The following is a 14,435-nucleotide window of genomic DNA, read 5'->3' as shown; positions in this document are numbered from 1 at the left end:
GTGTTTATATATGCTGCGCTGCGCAGCTAAGCGCCTGTCACGGGCGGTAATCACGCGTCATGGCGCTCGGCTCTGACCGCTGTCGCTGTCCTTTTCCCGGGCCGTAGTCTCCGGGTTTCCGCGGCGGCCGAACAGGGACACGGCAGGAGTCGGTGCTCCGCTGTCTGCTCCGCTGGCCGCTGCGTCTGTTTTGGTGCGGCGGCCAAAGCACACACAGGAGGTGTCGGCAGGGTGGGCGTTTTTACGCGGCGTCGGTGACCGGCCGGCGCGAACCTTCCGATGGTGGCATTGCTGCTACCAAAACACTCCGTGTATGCCATTGGAAAATCTCACGGTCATATATAAGAGCATCTAAAGCCGGGGTCTCAGACATCCCGGCGGATGGCTAATCACTGACCGGTCAAAAAATCTCGTCTCAACAGGCGTCTCAAACAGGCCTCAAGGACGTGTTCAAACAGGCCTTAAGGACGTGTTTGGTTGTAGTTTGAAACAATAATTGTATTGTATGCAGCGGCGAATCCAAGGGGCAGGCTTGGATGGGCTCCGAAATTAAAATCCAGCCTATCCCAGCCCATCTCAGCCTAGTTTCAGCCCATCATAACCCAGTTTCAGTCTGTGTACTGAAGTTGAGCCTGCTCTTCAAATTCATCCTAGATTCGCTACTGATTGTATGTCCATCTCTAGCCAGCCTGATTGCTGAAAAACAACCTCATATGCAGCAGATGCAACCTGTTTGGTTGTCTGCATCACATCGAGAGGCACTTACCCTCTGCTGTTTGGTTGCCCACATTTGTGCTTAGGGTATGAGCAGATGCAAACTTCAGCTGTTTGGTTGCAAACAGCGTTTGTGTTCTGTTCACCCCATTCAAATGTGGTGGCCTTACCACCACACATGACCAGCACAACAGCAACATCACAACAGCAAGATCAAACAAAGCAAGCAATGTAATGATAGCAAACTTAACACAACAAACTACTTAACTGGATAGCATAAGTCTAGATTAAGAGCAGGGGCATCCTCCTTCCCTGCTGTGCCAGGGTGCTGCTCCTGGCCAAAATATGAACAAGTTCCCAGCACAAGTCTCGCCACACACCCTAAAAGTTCTCCACTAACACCTGACTTAACTTAACTACATAGCCTGCTCGATCCACCAAGGCAGTAGTGCCTGCTGCAACGATACCTGCACATCACCGACGAGTTGTGGTTGTAGATCTGAACCTTCAGTCCAAGTCCGGAGATGCGCACAACGACGAGGTCACTGGGGACGATGCGGTGACGGCGACAGAAGTAGTTCCATCCCCGGCCAAGCACCATGTGGCCCTCAAAGTTCTGGACCTGCACCCAGAACATGCACCGCTTGTTGGCTGAGAGCCTGACTACGCGCGAGAGTCGCTTGATGACCAGCCAGGTGTTCATCACCTCCACGAACTTGGAAGGGACGATGAGCATGGCGAGGTCCTCGTTGTCCTTGATCTGCTGGTAGAATCTCATCGGCTCCATGGCTCCCTCCTCATGGCCCTGCCTCGGAGATCGTCCCCTTAAACGAGGCACGCTCATGAAGGCGATCCTGCCAGGAAGGTCCACCGTCCTGAGCCACCTGTTCGTGGGGATGAAATCCTCGACGCGCTCAACTCCGGCCATGACCTGAGCTCCTCCACCCGCCACATCCCAGTCAGTGTTCAGTATCTTGTCAGGCAACATGACAAGTATTAGTATCAAATAAAGCAAGCAAGCAAGAAAGCAAACAAGCAAAGCAAATGCCACTGATCAGTGGACTTGCCCAACAGCAAGTGCCACTGATCAGTGCCACCGATCAGTGATGAATGCTAGAATGCCCAACAGCAAGTGCCACTGATCAGTGGCATATGCTCATGGCCAAATGGCAATGATCAGTGGCACTTGGTGTTGGGCAAGAGCACTAATCTACTTGCTGTAGTGCAAATGGCACTGATCAATAAAAATGATCAGTGACTTGCCCAATAGCAAGTGCCATTGATAAGTGCCATTTTGCCCAACAGCAAGTGTCATTGATAAGTGGCATTTGCCTAGGACACTTGTTGTTGGGCAAGTCACTGATCAGTGGCATCTTTTTTGCTGCAACTAGTGCTGATCACTGCACTATCCTAAACAACAAAACATTTAAAAATAGCAACAACAAGTGCCAATAGCACCCATGTGCAACCATGCAGATTTGGAACCATCCTAAAATGGTCCTACTACATGCACGTATAATATCCACTCATGGCACAAACCCTAGCTTCAACATGCAACATGAAACAAGGACATGATCCTAACATGAACATGCCATCAATCAACATGATTCTAGCATTCATCACTCAACACGAACATGATTCTAGCATGAACACATCTACTAGCATGTAGCACAAATCTAGCATGTAGTAGGACTCGGACTAGCATGATTCTAGGATTCTAGCATGAACATGAATCTAGCATATAACACAGCTACTAGCATTCTAGCATGAACACAAGCACTGTACAAAACAAGAACATATCAGTCCGATTGGATTCGATTGGGATCGCATCCAATCGGATCTGCTAGAATCATATCAATCCTAGCACATGCCTAAGAAATTAACCGCAAATCTACATCTAGGAGCAAGATTTGAGGGGATTTGACTCATCGGAGCACGCGCAGCCGTGGCGAACCGAGGCCGGGGTGAAAACCCCGGCGAGAACGATAGAGGTGGCGGAGCAGAGGACGAGCCGGCCCCGGCGACGGCCTGCGGCATCGGCCCTGTGCTAAACACCATGCTGGAGGTCGAGAAGGACGGCCCGTCGACCGGATAAAACCCTTGGACGGGGGTCAAGAAAACCCCCGAGCCCAATGGTGTCCCAAGAAGGGGCTGCTCCGTCGACGGCGCCGGCGCCGAGCCCAGGACCACGAGGTCCGGAATCGGCGGCGGAGCAGGAGCGGCCGGCACCGCATTGGCCGGCGCTCGTGGAGGCCGGCAGCAGATGGGGGACGACGCCCGCAGCGCCGACGCTAGGTCGCGGCCCGAGTTCTGGAGCCCGGCTAGCCAGTGCTCCTGGATGCTGGCGATGCGCTGGTCGACTGGGGTCAGAGGGTGGCGCAGCGGTGGGCGTGACAGAGCCATCGGAGCAGAGGAGAGGGAGGGACAGTGAGGGAGAGAGAGGGAGCGGTGGGAACAGTGCGCCTGGGCGGTGACAGGAGAGTGGGGGCGAGTAATGAGACGTCGCCTCCGTCTCCCGCGCTGCCCGAGGCGTGCAACTGCCCCGCACGCGCGGCCACGCGCGACCAGGCTCGCGAGAAACTGTCGATTCGGCAGTTTCCGCCGGGCCAGGCTATAGGCTGCTTTGAGGTTCGTGCGGACCTCAAACCGCATGCAGCCCAGCCAACCAAACAGGCCGCGCACATCCCGCGCGAGCCTGGTTGGGCTGCATGCGGGCAACCATACACGCCCTAAATGACCGGGTAGATCAGCATCCCTCATATCTAGCTTAAATATGGAGCAGATATGAGGAGGCCCAAGTGCATCCTCCATGTCGGACTTTCGGCCAGGTCACACACGGAATCGCCCAGAACACCAACAGTCTGATGGGCGTCTCCTCCGAAGGGGGTCTGAACGCCGCGTGACGCCCCTCCGGCTTGCCGCCCGAGGCCAAAGTCCAGCTATTTAAGCTGGTTGGTGTCCCCAGCCCTATGCTATGCTAACGCCGGAGCGCCGCTTCCAGATCGAGTATGAGATCCGGGTGAGACGCACCGCCCAGATCGCAGCAGACCTGCCTTCGGACCCACCGGAGACGAAGGAGGAGGATGAGGAAGGGGGATCAACAACCGAAGCAGATGGAGGACGGATCCAGAGGAGGAGCCGGCACCCGTAACAGGCTTCACTAGGAGGAGGCCTTGGCCCATCGCCCAAGCGGCAGAGATGGTGCAGCAGACAGTCATCCTCAAGTCCATCCAAGATGAGGCGTACGTGGAGTCCAACCAACGCTTTCTCCAGCAAGAACAAGTGGATACCTACATGCTCTTCGACGAGGTGGTAGCGGAGGTAGAGGAGGAGTCTGAGTTGCGTCTGCCCCCTATGTGCCAGGAGCCTAGGTGGTCAAGGATTAGTTGATCTACATACTACGTGGATGTTTTCTTTGCATATTTTTATGATTTTAAAATTTCATACATGAGGTGTTCGGAGGCAGAAAAAGTTATTTGAGTAGTGTCTCATCACTGCTCGCGGACGCACTCGAAATAGTTACATCCAATAGAATAAGTTTTATTTCTCATCGATCATATTTACTTTCATATAAATAATTACCAATAAGGTAAAAAGGTTAATTTGAACTTTTCCTAGCAAATGTTTGCTTTTTTTATATATTCGCTAAATGGAAAATAAATATGTATTTTTCTTACTATCAGAGGTAAGTTGGGGTTTGTACCTTCATACGTCCAACTCTCCCTCCCCACATCCTGCATTAACACATTCAAATCAAATATTATCAAGACGTAACTAAACCAAAAATAAATTGCCTTCTTCCACCCATAGCCAAATCAAATTAAATCTTACCAAAACCTCAATTAAATTAAAACTTTCCTTGTCTTTTCCTACTCATACTCAAATAAATCAAATCAAATCTTACCAAAATTTAGAATATGCTTGGTGTAATATTTATGTGGGACACAATTGATCTTGAACTACTAAAATATGTGTGCCTCGATTGCAACACACAGACAATTAGCTCGAATTGCATAATAGTGTAACATCAAGATATACTTTAAATTTCAAGTTCAAAGGATACGTACTCCAGTTAGAAAACAATGTATAGTCCAACTTTTGTGAAACTGTTTAAAATTTTAAACGCAAAGACTTCAGGCCGTATCATGGCCATGCCAAATTTATATTCTCAGACATTGTTTACCTTTTTCTGATTATATAAATAAATGCAAGTGAGGGTCTTAATTTTCGAAAACAACTATTTGATATTTTTTTCATGCATTTCATGAATAACATCAACCAAGTCACTTGAGAACTCACAATTGACCGTGCAACAATGGAAAACAGTTGTCTGTTATTATTTAGGGAAGCTGTAGTACCTTCATTCTAGTCGATAAGGGCATCTCCAGCCGCGCCCTCAGGAAGGCCTCTCCAGGCGTTTTCTTTCGCGCCGGCGCCGAAAAATCGGCCCAGTCGCGCCCCCAGTAGCCCGATTTTCGCCGGCCTGGGCCGAAAACAGCGCCGGCGGACCCAGACCGAACCCGGCGCGCTGGGGGGCGCCGGGGCGAACTGTTTTGGCGCGAAACAGCCGCGGGCCCGCCGCGTCAGGGATACGGCTCTCTTCTCGCCCCTTCGTCGTCCTCATCGCCTCGTTTCCCGCGGCGAATCAATCCCAAAGCTGTCGCGCGCTGCCGCGCCGGTCAGCCTGCGCCATTGATGCCTCACGGGCGGCGCAGTGAAGACCGGATGACGCGCGTCCCTCGCCCTCCCTCGCCCTCCCTCGCCCGCCACGTGTACACACGGCGGCACGCAGACGGGCGGCGCCTCGACCTATATAAAGACGCGCCCAGCGCACTCGGCGACTCAAACTCTCTCGCCGTCGTCGTTCCTCCCTCTCCTCTCTCTCGCCGTCTCCAGTTCATCACACCCATGGCCGAGTGCTTCCCAGGCGACGGCGTGGCGGCGAACGGCTTCGGCCGCCGCCATCTTCACGAGGACGAAGCTCGCCTCCTTTTCGAGGCCGAGTACCCGGTCCCGCCGGACATGCGGGTGCCCGGGGCATGGAGGATCAGCGCCGGCGGCGTGCCGGTGCCCCCGGTACCCACCGGCGCGGCGCGGCGTGCGGAGATCGCACGCATCCGCTCGTCCCTGCCGCGTGCGGTGAGGAAGGGGCCACGGTACGTCCCCGACAGCCCACTCTGGGAGCCCTATTTCCGCCGCCGTCACGCCGATAAGCTCGAGGCCACCAACGGCGTCGTGCCCTCCGGCAGGCTCAACGCCGCCGGCCGGCGTCGGTGGTGGGGCGTGCCCGGGCGCACGTTGGAGGCCGTCCTCGAGTACATCGAGGGCGGCAACACGCCGCGCCTCGAGTACCCCGCTCCCACGTCCTTCTCACGCCGTCGGGAAAGCTCCTGGACGCCGAGGCGCATGGAGACCGGCGGGTCCTCCTCCTCGTCCGGTGGCTCTCCCTGCCTCCACCTCCGCCCCGTCAAGCCGGAGCCCCAGGGCACGCCTGTCAGCGCACGCACCCGCAGCTCCGGCGTCCGCATCGGCGACAACGCCTCCCCCACCGGCCGCTTCGTGCTCGTCGAGCCCAAGCCGGAGCCCGGCCTCCCCTCATAGTACGAGGAGATAGCCCGGCGCGGCTTCTCCGACAAGGACGCCCTGCGGTGGGCGCGGGACGACTACTTCCGCGACGAGATGGTCCGGCAGCGCCGGGCCCTGGAGGAGATCGCCGCCAGCAAGCGTGGCCGCGAGGACGAGCACGGCATCGTCGTCCTCGACAGCGACGACGACGACGACGATGACGCCCCCGGACCGTCCAACCCGTCGCGCCAACCGGGGAAGGGATGCAGCAGGGACGGCGGAGGCGTAGGCGGGGGCGACGACGACGACGACGACGGCGACGACGGCGGTGACTACACACGGTTCTACAGCCTCCTTGGCATGTAGAACCGCGTGGGCGGGCAGCGAGGCGGGCGGCGAGGGAGACGGCGGGGTAGCCCGCGGTAGTTTTTTTTTTTTTTTTGTTAAATATGTTTAAATTTGAATGAATTCGCCCGTGTTTGCGTTCTGTTTGCGCCGAATTCGAACACTTTAAAAACCCGTGGGGGGCCGCGACTGGGGGGCATCACGCCCCCAGTGCGCGGTTTAGCGTCGGTGCGCCCCCAGGGGGTGATTTTTTGCCCCTCCTGGGGGGCCAACGGCTGGAGATGCCCTAAGGCATGCGTGTATTCTGAAATTTAGTTTTTTATAGACTAACTAGTTAATAGCCAGTACGATGTCACAGGAAAGAATACGTATTCTAGTGGTTCAATATCAATGTATACTTCTAGATATTCTCATAGACATTAGTAGGCATTGTGTGAATTCTTTATCATATTCCTTTCTCCCTCCAACCCTCCCTCACTCTCGCGCTCTCCCACCCTGTCTCATTCTTTGTCACAAAATTCGTAGTTTTTTTAGTTCCTATTTTTTAGATTTGTGAATTTTGACTTTTGAATTCATATATTTTTATTAAATCCGTGAGTTTTTCTATTTTCTCAACCTTTTTAAATTCATAAATAAATTTCAATTTATGAAAAACAGAAGGAAAACATGCAAACATTTTTTTTTGGAGAAATACAAAAAAAACGCGTTGGAGGAACCCTAGTGGGCCGGCCCACCATGCCAACGATCGAGGCGACGCGAGCCGTATTATTGCTTGCAGCGAGCAATACATAGCAGCGGCCCTATCACTGCAAAAAACATTTTGATAAGATGGGCCAGGGCCCAAAAAAGTCCCTAAGAGGATGCACCACCGTCATTAGTTACGTGATTTAAAAATTATACCAATGAAAACTTTCTCCGAATATGAATTCAGCGATAATATTTCATCGCACATTATCTATATTTTATATTGATTAAATTTATGGTTGTAGTAAATTCATGAAATGTGCATGCAACTTATTCACTGAGGCTGCCTGATATTGTGATGATAGAGGTGCCATCCTTTTTTTCAGCTGGCCGGTCCTTGTGTTTGACGATGCGCTGGATATAGAGCAATCCGCCTGCAATGAGGGCTCACATTCACCTTGCAGTGGACCTCTCTGTGAATTGTACCGGAGACTGAATGTACAGAGGCCAAGAACCTGATTTCACAAGGACATGCAGGGCGATCGCGATACACAATGATGGTGGATACTATCTTGAGAACACTACATGATGACAGAGATGAAGATCACACATGCGAAGCGTGAACAAAATGATGTGAGCCACTTTGTAGCTAATTTTGGCAGGTGTGAGAATCGGACAGCTGTGTGGATTTCATGCAGAACTTTGTAAGGTGGATTGCCACTTGATTTTGAGTAATAATAAAAACACCCTATTCCCCCTGAAAAAAAAATATACAGCAGAACATATCCACTGGAATCGATGGAGTAAAACAAAGCCGCTGACCTGAGCCGACCCGCCAAGTCTTGATAGCTTCATTAATTTACACTAGGTTTCAAAAGACTTTGGAGTACTCTTGCCTGCTGGGTCTCGACTCTCAACCAATCACTGGATGGAAGGCCCAAATGGATTTTTGCAAAGACCTCGACAAGACTTGACATTTTCAAACGCAGTTGCTTCGCCCAAAATGAAATCAATTTCCTTCCATTTCCGCTTGCAAGTGCTTCGTCGATAGTCGTCTCCTCCACCTCCAAAACTAAAACTAGATGGAGCCGAGGAGACCGACCAAGCCGGCTCCGGAGGAGGAGAACGAGATGGAGGCATGCGAGATCACGCGCCTGCCCGAGGAGCTCCTGTCGACAATCTTATCCCGCACGTCGCCGCGAGATGCCTGCCGCGCCGCAGCAATCTCCCCAGCCTTCCGCGGGGCGGCTGACTCCGACGTCGTCTGGGCCTGCTTTCTACCCTGCGATCGTGACCTCCCACCGCTCGCTGACGGAGAGCAGCTGCCATGCAGGAAGAAGGACCTGTTCCTCCGCCTCTCCGTCAGCCCCGTCCTGCTTCCAGGCGGACTCGTGGTACGTACACACGTTAGGCGGATCACCCAGCCCAACAACAAATTTTGTTTCTGAGCTAATCAATTGGTCGCATCCAGAGCATGTGGCTGGACAGGGAGACCGGCGCCGGGTGCTACATGGTGCCGGCGAGGGAGCTGTCTATCGGATGGGGCGCTCTCGCCGACTCCAGGTACCTTCCTTCCTTCCCTTACTCTGTCCTTTGAGTTCCGTCGCAGCTAGCTTAATTATGTTGGTCAATGAACAATGATGCACGTCTAATTCCATACTAGTATACACTCGAAATATTTAATCGTGACCCATGACTGAGTCAAGACTACATTATATATGTATGTGGAATTAAACCATCATGAAAGAAAGTACTCACTCCGAAAATAAATGTCGTGGATTTAGATCAAACGGAGGGAGTAGCAGTTAATTCCTATCATCAGTTAGCTTTGCAACTTTTTATCCCTCTGTGCTAGATGGGTTTTATCCAACTTGGTTATGATATCGTTTGGTCTTCATCTTTGTTACTAATCCTAACGTATATGTGTTCGACCCTAGGTTTTCCGAGAGTGCTGAACTCAGACTGGTTTGTTGGCTGTATATCCGCGGCAAGATAGATAGCAAGATGCTCTCCCAAGGCTCAACATAATCAGTGTTCATGGTGTACAAGTTACTCAACGATTCATATGGGTTGGCCGACGGCTACTACGGACTAGAATTGCCAATCCAGAAGGCATCAGTGAGCGTTGGAGGCTCCCACCAAACCCGCAAGGTCTGCCTCCAACCTAACCCACAAAGAAGCATGCGACGGAACTGTCATGCAACGCTTCCTTGCAAAAGAGCTGATGGTTGGATGGAGCTGGAGCTGGGCAAGTTTGTTTGCGAGGGGCATGAAGATGGGGACGTGTCCTTCGGTCTGTCAGAGATGAAAGATTTGAGAAGGAAGAACAGTCTTATCGTGCAGAGTATTGAGATTAGGCATAAGATTTGAGGAGGCATCCATGCCCGAGTCCTAGCCAGTCCTGGTGGACAGGGGGGACACACAACCCAGTGGCTGCGATGGCCTACTCTGAGTGATAAGGTGTTGTTTTTGCGCTCATCACACCGTTGTTTAAAGCAGATAATCCCATAATTTTTGAGAAATTCACTCCGATATTGTCACTAATGAGTAATGAATGCAAGAGAACGTGAAATCTCCGGTTTAATATGTTTCCGCGGGACCTAAACATGGAAAGAAAACATCACTTATGAGGTAAAAGAAATGAAGGTAGAAAGGAAGGAATTGGAGGCACAACAAAGCAACCAGAGTGCAAGACGGCGTTCGGTACGAGCGAACGCTTGTACCGAGTTCCAGAAGGTCCAACTTATCACCCTTTATAAAAGGGGTCAACTCTAGAATCCCAACAAAGAGAGCACCATTAGCGAAACAGAATACCAGAGCCATCTTCCAACCCTTGCCATTGCTGTTTCCCATCTCATCTCCTTAGCTGCCACCATCATCACTACAGCAATCCCTCTCCAAGTTAGTCATACCTTTAGAGGGTGTTTGTTTTCAGGGACTTATTGGTCTAGGGACTTAAATAAGTCCCTATAAGTCCCATCTAAACCAAACAGGAGGGACTTATAGGGACTTAAAGTAGGTATTTGGGATTTATGAAATAAGACTCTTAAGGAGAGACTTATAGGGACTTATAGTTGTAATATGGTCTTATAGAGACTTATAAGTCCCAGGAACCAAACAGGTAGAGACTTTTTAGGGACTTGAGACTTATAAGTTGGGACTAAAAAAAGTCCTAGGACTTATGAACCAAACAGGGCCTTAATCGTGTATCTCAGCCGTCAACTATTGTCAAACATATAACAAATAGAGCATTCCTCTTTATGTCTTCTTCAGTGAGTTCATCTTGTGATCCGATCATCACGTGTGAGTAATTCGGTAAGTGTAAGACAATAGGCTTTGGGGGGAACTGGCACAACCCTCTAGGGGTGGCCTATCACACACACACACACACACACATATATATATATATATATATATATAATGAGGTGGTATACAACGTTACAATATACACATGTAAATACAGTCTAACACCCTCCCTCAATCTTAGCCACTTTCTAATGAATCTAGAAGGGTAAGATTGCACCTGCAAGTCTCAAACTGTGGCAAAGGCAATGACTTGGTGAAGATGTCAGCAAGTTGATCCTTGGAAGAAATAAACTTGATCTGTAGTTGCTTCTGAGAGACACGTTCACGCACAAAGTGATAGTCAACTTCAATGTGTGTCGTTCGGGCATGGAATACCGGATTTGCAGAAACGTATGTAGCACCAATGTTATCACACCAAAGAACAGGAGGCTGTGATTGGGGTATACTTAACTCCTGAAGCAAGGACTGTACCCAGATGATCTCTGATGTGGCATTGGCCACAGCCTTATACTCAGCCTCAGTACTGCTACGCGAGACAGTAGCCTGTTTCCGAGCACTCCAGGCAATCAGGTTAGAGCCAAAGAAGACAGCATAACCCCCCCGTGGATCGCCTGTCATCCAGATTGCCAGCCCAGTCTGCATCAGAATATGCTGAAAGACAACCAGAGTCAGACGGCCGAATATGCAAACCATGAGCCACCGTGAAACGAATGTAGCGCAAAATCCGCTTAACAGCAGACCAATGAGTGTCACGGGGTGACTGCAGATACTGGCAGACTCGGTTAACAGCATAGGAAATGTCTGGTCGCGTGATCGTCAAGTACTGGAGCCCACCAACAATACTCCTGTACTCTGTCGCATCAGAAGAAGAAAGAAGTACACCATCAACAGCATTGAGCTTATCAGTGGTAGACATGGGTGTAGTCGTCGGTTTGCACTTAAGCATCCCAGCTCGCTGCAACAAATCCAGAGAGTACTTCTTCTGCGTCATAACAAGGCCAGCAGCACGAGAAGTAACCTCCACACCAAGAAAGTAATGAAGCTTCCCAAGGTCCTTGACCGCAAAATCAGCACCAAGTGAGCGAACAAGCGCAGTAGCAGCCGACTGAGAGGAGCTGACCAAAATGATATCATCTACATAGACCAACAAGTACATAGTAACCTCAGGCCTTTGAAGAAGAAACAATGAGGAGTCAGCAGTTGATGATGCAAAACCATGAGCACGAAGAGCCATTGCAAGACGAGCATGCCAAGCACGAGGAGCCTGCTTCAGACCATAAATTGCCTTGGACAGACGATAGAGATGATCAAGGCGATCCGGATCAGAGAAACCCGGAGGCTGGCGCATGTAAACCTCCTCCGCCAAGACACCATGAAGAAAAGCATTTTGAACATCAAGCTGACGAAGAAACCAACCTCGAGTAACAGCCAGAGAGAGAAGAAGTCTGATGGTAGTAGGCTTGACCACTGGACTGAAGGTGTCTTCATAGTCAAGTCCAAAACGCTGTCGAAAACCACGAGCAACCAGACGAGCCTTATAGCGCTCAATGGACCCATCAGAACGCCTCTTCACTTTGAAAACCCATTTGGAATCAATGACATTTACCCGTGATTGTGGAGGAACAAGAGTCCATGTCTGATTGCGAAGAAGCGCTTGATACTCCTGCTCCATGGCCTCTCTCCAATGAGGAATGCGCATAGCAGCTTGATACGTGCGTGGCTCAGAGGATGGATCTGCGAGAGCAGCAGACGTGCACCCCGCTAACCAAGCAACTGTGCCATCGTGACGTTGCTTAGGCTGAAAAATGCCACTCCGACTGCGCGTATGTGGACGTAGAGTAGCAGCAGGAGCCGGCGGAGGCGAAGGTGACGGAGACGTGACGGTCGCCGGAGATGCAGGAATCACCTCAGGCGAGCTCGGGACAGACGACTCCGGGCTGCATGGCGAAGACTGGCCCGACGACAGGGGCTCAGAGGCCATGGGCGAACCGAGAGTGGGCGAGGCCAGCTCCGGTGACACCGGCCCAGACGGCCTTGGCGAGGCGAGAGCAGGCGAGGCCGGCCCTGGTGAGAAGGGCCCAGACACCCTGGGCGAGGCAGGGGCGGGCGAGGCCAGGTGATGACTGCCCCGACACCCTGGGCGAGACGGGGACCGAGGAGGCCGGCCCAGTCGGCGGGGTTGCAGGGCGCGACGATGGCGAAGGCAGCCCAGAAGCCAGAGGCGACCGGGCTAGGACGTCGATCGGCCGTGCATGAGCACGGAAACCGAGGCCATGCAGGGGCGCCATGTGCTCCTCATGCACAACAGAAGGTGCCAAGGATGAAGGCGATGGCGACGAAGAGGAAGATGGCACTTCCAGAATCTCCAAACGAGCCCCACGACCAGTGCCTGCACCATGGTTAGGCAACAATAGAGGAGAATATGCAACATCATCAAATTGGTCAGAAGCAACAGAGGATGAATGCATGACAGGTGGCTCGGTAGTGGACACAGGGAGTTTGGCAAAGGGAAAAACATGCTCATCAAACACAACATCCCGAGAGATGTAGACACGATTAGTGGGCACATGAAGACATTTGTATCCTTTATGAAGAGACCTATAACCAAGAAAAACACACTTCTTGGAACGAAACTCGAGCTTACGCTTGTTATATGGACGGAGATGGGGCCAGCAAGCACACCCAAACACCTTGAGAAAGGTGTAGTCCGGTTGTTCATTAAGGAGAACTTCAATGGGAGTCTTCATATTCAAAACACGAGTGGGAGTACGATTGATGAGAAAACATGCAGTGGTGAAAGCATCACTCCAAAAACGAAACGGAACAGATGCATGGGCCAAAAGAGTCAGACCAGCTTCAACAATGTGACGATGCTTACGTTCTACTGAACCATTCTGCTGATGTGTATGTGGACATGCTAAACGGTGAGTGATCCCAAGCGACTGAAAGAAGGAGTTGAGGTTGCGATACTCGCCACCCCAGTCCGACTGAACATGAACAATTTTGTGCTTGAGAAGGCGTTCAACATGGTTTTGGAACTGAACAAAAATGTCAAACACATCAGATTTACGTTTGATAAGATAAAGCCAGGTAAAGCGGCTGTAAGCATCAACAAAACTGATATAGTAATTATGACCACTAACAGAAGTCTGAGCAGGACCCCATACATCTGAAAACACAAGTTCTAAAGGATGTTTCACCTCACGACTGGACTCCGAAAAAGGAAGTTGATGACTCTTCCCCTGCTGACAAGCATCACACACTGCTACATCTTTATTACTAGACACACTAGGAAGCTCATGACGACGCAAAACATGCCGGACAATAGGTGTGGCCGGGTGACCAAGACGAGCATGCCACTGTGACGGAGATACCCGAACTCCACTGAAGACGCGAGCGATGCTAGGATGCTCCAGACGATAGAGACCTTGGCAGAGCCGCCCACTAAGAAGAATGTCCCTCGTGCCCCGATCCTTAATAAAAAGATCAAAAGGATGAAATTCACAAAGCACATTATTATCACGAGTGAGTTTAGGAACTGAAAGAAGATTACGTGTCACAGATGGAACTCGAAGAACATTGCGAAGTTGAAGACTCCTATTGGCATGTCTAGTGAGAAGTGATGCTTGACCAATATGAGAGATGTGCATACCTGCTCCATTGGCGGTGTGGATCTTGTCGGAGCCATGGTAGGGTTCACGAGTGTGAAGCTTCCCCATCTCACTGGTCAGGTGCTCTGTCGCCCCAGAGTCCATGTACCAGTGGGGATCAATGGAGTAGGACTGAGTGTGTCCCTGTGGCTTCTGCGGCGGCGGACGATC

General features: G+C 51.2%; 1 pseudogene; it reads left to right on the top strand.

Moving 5' to 3' along the window:
• Window positions 1–8,438: 8,438 nt before the first annotated feature.
• Window positions 8,439–9,678, top strand: LOC123152900 (F-box protein At2g02240-like; annotated as a pseudogene).
• Window positions 9,679–14,435: the final 4,757 nt, after the last annotated feature.

This window comes from Triticum aestivum, chromosome 7A, assembly GCF_018294505.1.
Source record: "Triticum aestivum cultivar Chinese Spring chromosome 7A, IWGSC CS RefSeq v2.1, whole genome shotgun sequence".
Classification (NCBI taxonomy): Eukaryota; Viridiplantae; Streptophyta; class Magnoliopsida; order Poales; family Poaceae; genus Triticum; species Triticum aestivum.
This window is presented reverse-complemented; position numbering and strand designations above follow the sequence as displayed.